We start from the raw sequence: 12,417 nt of genomic DNA on the forward strand, positions 1-12,417 counted from the left end.
GAGAGCCACACAGAGTATGATATGCCATGATAGGTCTAATCAAGGCCTAAAATATGAAAAAAAATGTTTTTTTTTTAGGACGGGAAAGTGAAATTAGGCCTTTCTGTGGAAAACCAATGAACCAAAAAGGATATTTTGAAAAATATAGCACAGTACCAGAAATATTTCCGTGATAAGTGAAAATTCGAAGACTACGGGATAAGCTATCTTCATTCCTGAGGTACAATGTGGTGTCATCGGCGAAGGCTGTCACTATAACAGCACCGCTGCCAGGAAGTGGGAGACCGCACGCGTAAGGGGCTCTCAGTACTGAGCGCCGAAATGGCTCAAGACTGAGCACAAGGCGTACTTGGGATATGGGACACTCTTGACGAACACCACGAGTAACGGGAAATGCGTACTTTGAAGAGCATCACGAAACAGTCTACTTCGGATATTTGGATAGGCATTCCTAATAAGTTCAAAAAGCTTGACGAAACGCCGAACGAGTTCAGTGCACTATAAATATGGATGCCGACTATATAACCACTTGCCAGAGAATAGGCGTGCGCATTCAACATGGAAGGAGAAGAGAGTGATACTACCAATACAGAGAGCTGTGTTTATGGCTGTACAGAAATCGCAAGACAATGTGTTTAACAATGATGAATAAAGAAGTTTAATAATCCTGCATAACTGATGGATAACTGAAGGGGCCGCCGGTTGTGCCGCTCTGACCTGACGACGAATGATGGGGGTCAAGTTGTCACATCGCGACGGCTGGTGGAAGAGGTCGTCACAGGGTGACGTAACGGCTGTGTTGGGAAGTCACGTGATGTACTGGCATACGCGGCGGCTTTTAGCATGCTCGAGACGGCGGCACTCTTTGAGGATCATATCGATGCTGGCGACGTTCGTAAACACCAGTAAACTGAAGGCGTGATCAGCAATGCCTTTGAGGACGTGATTAACGTTCACGTGCTGAGACATGGCCGGGTCAGCCTTGGCACAAAGGGCCAAGACGTAGGACTCGGTCGACACGTAGTGACGTCTGTACATGTGTGGCAAGGGTTTTTTTGGCATTGACTTGGCGACCGAACGGATTGCCAAAAAGGTCACAGAGCTTCTCTTTGAAGAGATCCGAGCTCAAGATCTCCTCTTCGTGACTCTGGAACCATGCAAGTGGAGCTCCGTCTAGGTAGAAAATAACCTTCGCAAGCATATTAGTCGGATCCCACCTGTGACTGATGCTGACACGTTCGTATAAGCGGAGCCAGTCATGATCCCGAGGGGGGGGGGGGGGGGGGGAACGGCGACGTAGGTCGGGGCTGCAGGCGGAGACGGTTGCGTAGATGAAGTGCCGCCAGCAGGGGCCGAAGTTTCACTGTGGCCATTGCGACCGCTGCGAAGCTCCATGACGGGTACGGGGAACGTCCACCTCCACCAAATTAATGTTACGTGCAGCTGTAGCCCAATGCTATGTACAATTTATTTAGAGGAAGCTAACGGAAGGCCAAAATGGCGACGCTATATTAAGCGGGTCCACGTCGTCTTCCTCCTCTTCACTCCAGCCCCACTATGGTGGCTTTTTCGTAGCAATATCATTGATAAGCAATTTGCATAACTACAAAAGGTACACGTATAGAATAACCATAAGCTAACGAAAGCATATCTATACGTGAAACCGTAAGCATAACCATAGGCTAAATCATAAAGCATAACCATAAGCTAAACTGTAAACATATCCATCACCTAAATCATAAGCATAACCACAAGCTAAACCGTAAGCACAACCAAAGGCTAAATTATAAAGCATAACAATAAGCTAAACCATAAGTATAACTAACCTTTTCGCTTCGAGATATTCAGGCCTAACCTTATCTAAGCCCCAGCCAATATTTTTTTTTTGAATCCCATACAAAGAGCAAATAAGAACGCACTGGAGGCATCATAACATGAAGTGCTATGTGGGCCGTAGAACCGAATGCATTCGGCTGTTTAAAAAGCGAGTTTCTTACAAAGCGCAGAAGTTCAGGGTGTGCATAAGCATCACGCCTGCATTGCGAACCAGCAGCTGAAAAAGGTGACGCTGTGACGAAGCGTTGGCAACGGCTCCGTAGCTAAGGCTGTCATGGCCACATCAGCGGAGTCAGTTGACTGACCCGAAGGGCAATGCGGCATTTCATCTCCGTATTGCCCTTCATCTCCGTATCTCAGATTTCACCAGTTCTTCTGACATAGGTCGTCTGACTCCACGTGCTTTAACTGAACAATGCAAACGCCACTGCACCTTGAGCGCGCCCCATGACACTGAGTCAGATCTACAAAGAGAGACACTCAAGACTCTTAATAAGAGCGTGAGCACGCGTCAGGCGCGGAGTTTTTACTGATGAGGAAGCATGGAAGCGAAATTTAGGCCTAAGTGATCTGTGATCGGAAATATAAACAGGGGATATGGGTAATGTTATCACATCAAATTAGGAAACATATCCATATAAATTGCTTGGCACATACGCACGGCCTAACCTGCTTGACGGCACGCCGCGTCGCCACGTCCAGAGAAAAAGTTGATATGCATACAGCAACGATAGTGCTCGACGAGGCGGCACGACTCCCGTGCTTTCCAATCAAGGAAACCCCAGCCTGGGCCTTACCCATCTGCTTGCTTGTAATGACCGTCCAAGAAATATATCTCCAGGTCACGAAAAAAACATTGTTAGACTTAGAAGCCTGTGCGTGTCTGTATATGCACCATATACGTAACCTAAATGAAGATAACGCACAATCAAATGCCACTATTCGCCTTGTCTCATCATAGAAAAAATTATTATCTCCTACGACAGCTCTATGGAAAATAATAGTACCCACTCCGCCAGAGCGTGATGTCGCCAAAGAGAAAAAACAACTGAAGTTGAAAGTGCGTTAGAACGCAAGAAAATGTCCAGTGGTGAAAAAAAAATCGTTTCTTGCACACACAAAATGTCATAACTTTTAGCGCGGGTCACGATGATATTTTCCGGTTATTTTATAGGACTTCGGAACCTCATTGCGGGTAATGAAATTGTTATCAAGGTGTCATTCAGTTGATGCGGCGTCAGGGCAATTTCCTTGGTTACGGTGTCATGCGCAGTCGCGACCGCAACTAATGCCAGAAGTAATGGGGGAAAGGCTACACCAGCAGCGTCCAAATATTGACGCCGTCCAGGAAATGCGACCGCCGCAAAGGACGGTCAAATCAGTCAATTTCGTGGCTATGGATACCACATCGGCCAGGAAACGCTGTGGTGCACTGTGCACGGTATTGGTCGCTGGAGCGGCACTGACGACACATGCGTTACAAGCTGTGGTAGTCATACGTCAACGATAAGCAGGGACTGGCAGGTAGATGGGGACAGGGATTGTGGTGCTCATTTTCATCTCAATGAAGCGGGTGCCCGTGAGCATGCCAAGTCGTGCGTTCATAAGACCAGTGTTGACAGAGAGAACCTTGCCGTATGGTGATAGTGCCTAAACGAGGACTTCGTTCAGAAGAAAGGATGGCAAGCAGAGGCGGGTTACGTCGGTGACCTACACACCGACGGGAACGACATGACGACGCTCGCCACCGATGACAAGGTAGCCAGCATCGACGATTAGAGCCATGGAAGCCACGCTATAGTCCGCTTTTTGGTAGGCGCCAGCATATTGTGAATGCAGTGGCGCCGCCTATGAGCAGCGCCATACTGGCTTGGGTGAAAGCGGTCTTTTGCATGGCTGGTATACGCTCGGTGGTAGGTTCTGGTGTTTGTTTTCGTGGTCATGCGGTCTGTTTAGTATGACGTGCGTCTTCTACGTGGTAAACGGTTCGATGAGACGTGCTGAGTGGTTTAAGGCATCGTGGCCGCAATTTGTGCTGGCGTTGAGGTGGACGGAACACTGAGCGCGATGTGTGCGCGCACATTTGAGCCTACATTCAGCCTCGGAGATCAGTTGTGTATTTCAGGATGTTCCAATCACTAATGTGACCTTATTGCAGTATTATCCTCTATTTCCAAGCTGCGCTTTAGGAGCCATGAAACATACGCGACGATCGTAACAGCGTAGGTAACCTTCTCCTACGATAGGAGCTGTGCTGTTATACTTTGACAAGCATTCAAACTGTTCGCTGCAGTTACATTGCGTGACAACTCCGTTGGGTGGATGAGGTTTCCACCCATTAATAAAATCGTTTTGGCTAGTAATAGCAGCATATTTTACAGTCTGAATTAAGCTTGTCCATCAAAGCGACCGTTTACGAAATTCGCGTGCGTCCTAAGCAGTAGTAGGTGCTGGATTACAGATATATTTGCTCTATATAGTGCGTGGTCAAAACATACCACATCAGCGGTTATGTATTTATAAACGTTGTGCGACGTTAGCCCGTTTTCTCATTTCTTTAGAGAAAGAGGATGATAACCGAATTTATTTTTCGGTTGTGTTCGTTCAGTTCTCTGCGATGCACTCACACGTATTACAGAAATTTTGCACTCAAAAATTGCCATCGCATTCTTTTTATGCGAACCCTCTCATATATAAAACATACAGGCCAAAAAGGCAATGCCGAAGCACACAGCTTATATATGTATCGTGCTGGCTCACCAACCGCAGTGATCGCTGTGTCGAGCAGCGCCATGGGCCTCTTGCAGCAAGGCTAGCGTAGACATACGGTAATTTCAAGCACACTGTATTTGAAATACGTGAGAACAATGCCAGTAAATCACACATATTTGATAGCGCCTGCCTATCAGATGTTTCGTGGTTGCCTTAGGTTATCCGTGCAAGAGCATGCGATCTTAAGTTTTATGTTTCACTCCCTAGCCAATCATCAGACAGTGAGATGATTGACAATTTAATGCTAATAATGCAGAGACGCCGGTTTTCTTTGTCGAGTTACAATTGATGCAAGCAAAATAGTAAACAACACATGCATGCATTGCGACTGATAATGCGCGTACACCGCGGCTGATTATGCGCGTCACATTTTTTCGCCCCCAAGACATATTTCTGCCTACAGTAGTTACCAATGCAACGAAAGACTTCCCTGACGACCTTATATGAATGAACTTGGCGTAAATTTCACAAAGTAAGGTCTAAAACATCTCGAAATCATTCCGCAGCACGCGACAGCAATACTTTCAAGCAGCGCCGCGCCGGATCACTTAAGCCAGAGAGGAGGAAAGGCTCTCCGCGCGCCCTATCCTCCTCGACCTATGAAACAGTCTATTGACGGTGACTTGGAGGTTGAGGTCTCCAATGTGCTGAACGCAGTAGACGTCGGAGAGGCCAACTACTGGTGCCGTCTTCTCGACGACAGTCTCGGGACCATTTCCCGTAATTAAGATGATTTCTGAAGTGAAGGCGCTAAAATGACGGAGGACAAAGAAGAAACACACACACACAGGGCGCCACTTCCAACAATGTTTAATCAGGAAAAAACGCCACCGATTTATACTACGAGCGCAATCACAGGTTCTCAGGGCGCATTCGCGTTCAAGTAAAGCAGTTCTTTGCGTGACAGTGATATGGATGCAACACTTACGCAGTTATCAGCTGCTTCAATGATTCTTTTGGTCTCAATTATTAATCTAACCCATTTGTCACGGCTTCTGGCAACCGCAGCGCAGGCGTGGAAGTCTGGCTTACATCTGCAATTTCTACAATGAATTGCCAGGTGGCCCTCCCTCCCATTGTTCACTTTGTTATTGTGTTGCCTCAGTCTGTCATTCAGGCACTGCTCTGTTTGGCCCACGTACTTTTTTCCACAATCTAAAGGAATCTCATAAACAACTCCTGCCTGACAATCTACGTATTTGTTTTCATGCTTTGTAAAACAGGCCGGTGCCTTGCGGGAATAAGGGTTGGTCATTCGACATAGCTTAGAGAGCTTGCACGGAGCAGAAAACACGACATTTACGTTAGCTCGCTTTGCAATCTTTTTCAAATTATGTGACATGCAGTGTATGTAAGGTATGACAGCAACTTTTTCTTTTTCGCGGGGTGACTCCTGGTCCGGTTGGCGGATTCGCGACTTCTTCAGGATTGTTTCCGCTACGGACACTAAAACAGGTTGCGGGTAGCCTGCCTCTTCCAGGCGGTCAATCTGCTTAAGAAAACTCGCCTCAGCTCGATGTGGACAGGACTTCTTAAAAACATTCAGCAGGCACATGTTGGCAATGCTGCGTTTAACAAGCTTAGAATGAGAGGAACTAAAAGGCAGCAGAGGTTTAGTAGCACCAGGTTCATACTGCCAACAGACGTGGTTACTTGCTAAAAACAATCTAAGATCTAAAAACCGGATGGAGGAATCTACCGAAAGTTCGTGGGTCACATCAATGGGGGATAAAGTCTGCCTGAAGGTTGTCAATGTTTGACTAACGACCAAGTCGGCGTCACTGCAATTTTTATCTACCAAAATTAGGAAGTCGTCAACAAATCTAAAAACTTTGACTACGCTACTACCCTCGAGACTGCTAGAAATGGTTCTGCCAGCACGAGCTAAAAATAAGTCACTCTGGATCGGAGCTAAACACGACCCTATGCAGACGCCGCTCTTTTGCAGGTACAAACGACTGTCCCATTCAAGATAGGTGGAAGCCAGGTAATGTTCTAGCATAGCCAAGAATTTGTCTTCCGGAATACCAGTTTCGTTCTGAAAAGCCAGGGAGCCGAAACTGTCAATGCCTTCCTGGACGCACTGAAGCAATTCTGCTTTTGGCATGCTATAATATAGATCTTTCAGATCTACAGAAAAGGCCTCTAATTCTGCTTTTGTCTGTCTTGACAAGTACTCGACTACTTGTGCAGAGTCCTTTACCAGGTAAGTTTACTTTATCGAATACTTGGTCCTTCGAGGGTGCCCACGACGCTGTAGGTGCCAAAGGGTCAAAGGTAGACGTCCCCTACGTGAAACAAGCAGGAACACCAGCAGAAACTGTTGTTCCGTCCTTCTTCTCCTTCAATCACCATTTGTTAAAGATCTTGTGTTGCAGAAAACCGGGTGTCTGCATAGAGAAAGACATTCGACAAGTGCGAACACTCCCATACAGCCCAGCGGCCAAATTGAGTGTAGCGCACCAAGCGTATGGGAAGAACTGCACCCGGTTTATCCTTTGGGCGCGCGGGTTTTGAACTCGAGCTGGCACATGCTATCCCACCTCTGCTACATGGCGCCTAATTGTTGCTTCTGCTGCTCATTCGCACGTGGTGTGAGTGCGAAATTTTTATTTGTTAAAATGATTACAAACAATTTTTACAAGCCTCCATAAAATTTTTGTCACGTGCAATTTCGTAAAGTAGACGCAAAACGCCTTGTAAATGAGGAAATTTTATTGAGCTCCATACAAATGCTTGTACATCCGTACATGCGTACAATGCGTACATCCAAGGCTGTGGCAGCATGTAAGCAGCAGAAGTTCCGAAACGAAGCTCCACCAGAGTGCATCGGCTAAAGGAAGTAGATTACAAACATGTGCTATTTTCTTATTTATATCTTATAGGAGTGCTGCGTGCAGATAGAAAACGTGCGAAAGTTGTGAATGGGCGACATTATAAACAAGATCAATTCGCTTTTACATAATGACGTCGAAAATACCGGACTCATTCCAAGCCAAACAATAAATTATGAAGGACGCAGCTGATGTCCGAGCATTCCCCATTTCCGAGCAATATTCTCCGCACTTTAAGAGCACAAATACGAGGGCAACTACACATTTCCAAAACAACTTGGCCTGATGCGACGCGATAGTACGCTATATGCACAGGCCACAACACAGTCTGTCAGGCAGACCATGCAAGACGCTTGCAGAATTCCTTCTACTGACACGCGAGACAAATGCGTGGGTGCAAAGCTTGTTTTAGCCATTCGGAAGACAGAATAGACAGTTTTAGAATAGCGTTTGTAGCCTTACGTACGTTAAACGTAAGCACATTTGCGGGACGTTACGATGCGTGTCCTTTGAAGTCTTTTAGTTTACTTTATGGAAATATAAACGTAGGGAAAACATTATAAAACAGGGCGCCGTCGGGTGCCTCATGGCAAACGTATTCAAGCCAAGACGATCCGTTAGCAACCTTCCTGCCGTTGCTAGGTGGGCGCGTCTCGTTAGGCATACGGGCGCAAGAATCATCAAACGATCTCAGAAAATGAACGCGCTATGCACGTATAACTAACCTTTCAGGTGTGTTTAGAGAAAGCGAAAGCTCATTGGAACAGTTACTGGCGATCAACGCGAATAAGAGCATAGCCACCAAGAGAATTGACGCTGAAGCAACAGCAATGGGTGCCCCCATGTTCGACGTTATTTCTTCGCGTCCATACACATTGCGAATGTTAAACTAGCAAAATAACGTACGCTATTATAGTACACGTAAACCGCATGAAATGGACTTCCTCAAAAAATATTGCGCCGTATTTAACATCATGGATCACACGGTGACGTTTTATAACAGCTCTGGTTTATTCCATTGCTTATCGCCACAACACAACTCCTTTCCTCTAACAGGAGACGACGTCGTCATCCCACCTCGATCATGTACTCTTGTTTCGGTTGCATGGGGCGTACGGTTTTGTTTTAAAGGAGTTGCCGACCAAATAACCACATTGTTGTTTACTCATGGTATCTCGGCCGCACGGGGAATCATGAATGTCACCGATGGGCGCACGAACCAGTTAATAACAAACTTTAGCACATAGCGACGGCACCTTCCCAAAGGCACCGCTGTGGCCTATTTTGACAGCGATGCGGACACTCGCGACTCTGTTCACTACTCGAAGAAGCAAGCACCTACGCAAGTCCCAGCTCCTGCACTTGACGTCAGCACTGCTTTGTCCCAGCATGAACAGGAACGGCGTCTTACGCTATTGGCCAAAGATTAGGAAGAACTTGACAAATGGCCAAGTGAAGAATGGGAATATGGGGAGGTTCTAAGTATAATAATGACAGAAATACGGAAAGAGAAAACATGTTCATTGGAAAGGAAAAAAAGAAACCAAAAAGCTGGTGGAACAAGGAGATAAGAGAAGCGATCGCCGAGCGACAGAAAGCATCTCGAGAGCACAGGCAGGCAAAGAAGGCGCCGTTGCTACGGGATGAAGTAACCAGTAAATGGGAAACATACAGGGAGAAAAGGTCTATGTTTCAAATACTGGTGCATGCAAAATAAAAGGTGAAAATGAACGTTGGTTCTCAGAAATACGTGAGAAGAAGAAGGCTGCACCTAAATTATATTGTAACCACATAAAATTATTAGGCAGGAAGTCAAAAACAATGCAACAACATATCCTAGACGAAGATGAAAACAGACTAGAAGGAGAAGCGGCAATAAATTTTATCCGAAAACTAGCAAAATCCAAGGCAATCACAAGGTTGTATTGGAAGCAAAAAAAGAGCAAGAGGCCCAGGTGGGAAAGGAGCTGGCGCTGACAAATTTCAACTGGACGAAAGCCGAAGAGAAAATTCCTAAGTGCCCAGCCCCAGGGCTAGACGAGGTTTGCGTTTAGCTGATTAATAAATTAGGACTAAAAAGTAAGAAAGCTCAGGGGAGAGCAGTGGAAAAAACTTAGACGAATACCAGACAGTTGGCAGCAAAGTAGAGTGAATTGAATTTATAAATATAAGCGGGAGAAAGATATAATTTATTCGTATGGACCCTTAACCATTACATAGGTAATATACAGGCTAGCAATGCAGGCAATCAAATTAAAGCTTCAAGCATGGGCTGATAATAATGGCATTTTGGGAGAACTTCAGAATGGCTTCCTAATGGGTATGTGTTTAGTTGATAACTTACTTGTTCTTACCCAGTGTATGTAAGTCTCAAAAGTAGGAAGCAGACCGTTATATGTGCCCTTTTTAGACATTGCAGGAGCCTATGACAACGTAGACCGCAACAATTTGTGGGGCATTCTGTAAGGGGCAGGCTTAAATGACGATTGTCTACAGCTTTTGAGAGAGTTCTGCTTAGAAAATACCGTTTGCGTTGAATGGAAAGAGATGAGGAGCGAGGAGAAAGTTCATATCACCAAGGAACTGAGGCAGGGGTGCCCTTTATCTCCGCTGCTCTTTATGATGTACATGGTGAGGATGGCGAGGGAGCTAGAAGGAAGTAATATCGGGTTTAATCTCTCATACAAACAGGCGGCTACAGTAGTGGAGCGGCAGCTCCCAGGTTTATTTTATCCGGACGACATTGTGTTGCTAGCTAACAGGCAATGTGATTTCAACGTCTGGCTCATATCTGTGGACAGGAAGGCAGCAATTTCAGTTGAAAATTTAGTGTTAGAAAATCAGGTGTTATGGTATTAAACAATGGACAGGAGACATACAGGGCCAGGAAATACCTCGGGCAACAGAATATAAAGACCTTGGTATATGGATAAACGAAGGCAATAGATATATGGAACCACAGGAAAAAACAATAACAGTAAAGGGGAAGAGAAAGTCGGCCATGAGGATACAATAGGTACGACGTCCTCCGGGGTATGTCGAAAGGTGTACTGGTTCCAGGACTTAGATTCGTAAATGTGGTTGTTTGCTTTAAATCGGGGGTACAATCAGGACTCGACGGGAACGAAAGGTCAATGGGTCGCCTCGCATAGGGCGCTCGCGGGAAGACTACAAATGAAGCTGTGCAGGGTGATATCGGATGGACTAGTTTTGAAGCGAGGGAAGCTCGCAGTATAATTGAATATGAAGAACGGCTGAGGAATTTGGAAGAAAGTAAATGGGCTGAGAGAGTGTTCAGGTATCCGTACAGGAAAAACATTGATTCACAGTAGAGGAAATAAACTAGGAAGCTTACCAGCAACTATGCGGCCTGTAGGGTGGGCAACACAGCAACAATAAAGGTCTAGCGGAAAGTGACAGACAGACAAAGAACTTTAATTACAAGGTCCTGAGAAGCTTTGCCCTAGGGCCGAGCTGAGGGCCACTCCCACGTGGGGACGGGTAGGCCGAGCCTAACCACCGCATCGTGGGCTCTCTGGATAGCTCAGGTTTGACGTGAAAGGTCGGAGCTCTGGATGGCAGAGCTCCATTCTTCTTCTGTGATGCGATTGTGTCCCTGTAACGATGGGCATCGCCAGAGCATGTGTGCGAGATTGCTAACAGCCCCACAGTCGGGGCAAGTAGAGCTAAAAGCCTCTGGAGTGATCGTGTGGAAAAGGGCCAGGTTTGGATAGCACTTAGTCTGAAGCATGCGTAAAGTGGACGCCAGAGGTCTAGCCAGTTTGCTGTGAGGGGGAGGATAAGTCCTCCTGTGATAGTGCGTAGTAATTTCGCTGAAAGTAGTGAGAGTGTCCCGAAACTCGAGGACCCCAAAGTCTGAGCTCGATCCTGCTCCCGCGCGGTGGGTAAATGCGCGCGCTTGGGAGTGGGTGATGTCATTGAGATTGGGAAACGAGTCAAGCTGGGGTTCGAGGTGAGCCGGAAACCACGTGATGGTGTGCGGAGAGATGATCTTGTTCTTGAGAATCTTGTGACCCTCCTCAGCGATGGATCCTGAAGCGAAAGCCCTGACCGCCGATCTCGAATCAGTGAAGATTTGTTATCTGCTGTTGTCTAGGAGTGCTATAGCAACTGCGACCTGCTCCGCTCTGGTTGGTGTTGAGCACTTCAGGGAAGCCGCATTAACTATCTGTCCGTTGTGGTCAACGAGGGCAATAGCGAAGTTAGACGACTGTCCATATTGGGCGGCGTCGACAAAACATGCCGAGTAGGGATCGTCCTTGGTACGCTTGATGAGGGCGAGGGCTCTTGCCCTGCGTCTGCCTACGTTGTGTTGAGGATTAACGTTACGAGGAAATGGTGCAACTCGTATGTTGTTCCTTTGATCTTCTGAAATTTCATATTTCCGCTCTTCCATGAGGAAAGGGTTGATACCAAGAACCGCCAGGATCTTCTTTTCAGGCGGGGTACAGGATTGACGGGCCAGTTGGGCTGACTCCTGGACCTCATTTATCTCGTCCAATGTGTTGTACACTCCTAGTTGCATAAGGAGATCCGTACTCGCCCGTAACGGAATGCCTAGTACCTTTTTATACTTTTTTCTGATGAGCGTGTTTAATCGTTTCTTCACGGAGTTATACCCTTTGTGCATGGCTGCCACATAAACTATATGACTCATGAGGAAGGCGTGGAACAACCTGAGGAGGTTGTCTTCCTTTAAGCCTCCAAGCCTATTCGAGACTCTGTTGATAAGTCTGATCATGTTCTCAGTCTTGGCTGTGAGCTTGTTGAGCGTCGTATTGTTACTGCCATTTGATTCGATGAACATGCCAAGCACCCAAATGGTGTCTACTCTGGGGATGGTACAGCCGCTCGTAGTGTGGAGGTTGATGTTTATTTCTGACAACGGTTTCCAGCCTCAAGGTTTGGGACCTCTCCCGACTGGCCTGTAGAGGAGGAGCTCAGACTTGCTCGG

The sequence above is a fragment of the Dermacentor albipictus genome, chromosome 7 (assembly GCF_038994185.2).
Source record: "Dermacentor albipictus isolate Rhodes 1998 colony chromosome 7, USDA_Dalb.pri_finalv2, whole genome shotgun sequence".
Lineage (NCBI taxonomy): Eukaryota > Metazoa > Arthropoda > Arachnida > Ixodida > Ixodidae > Dermacentor > Dermacentor albipictus.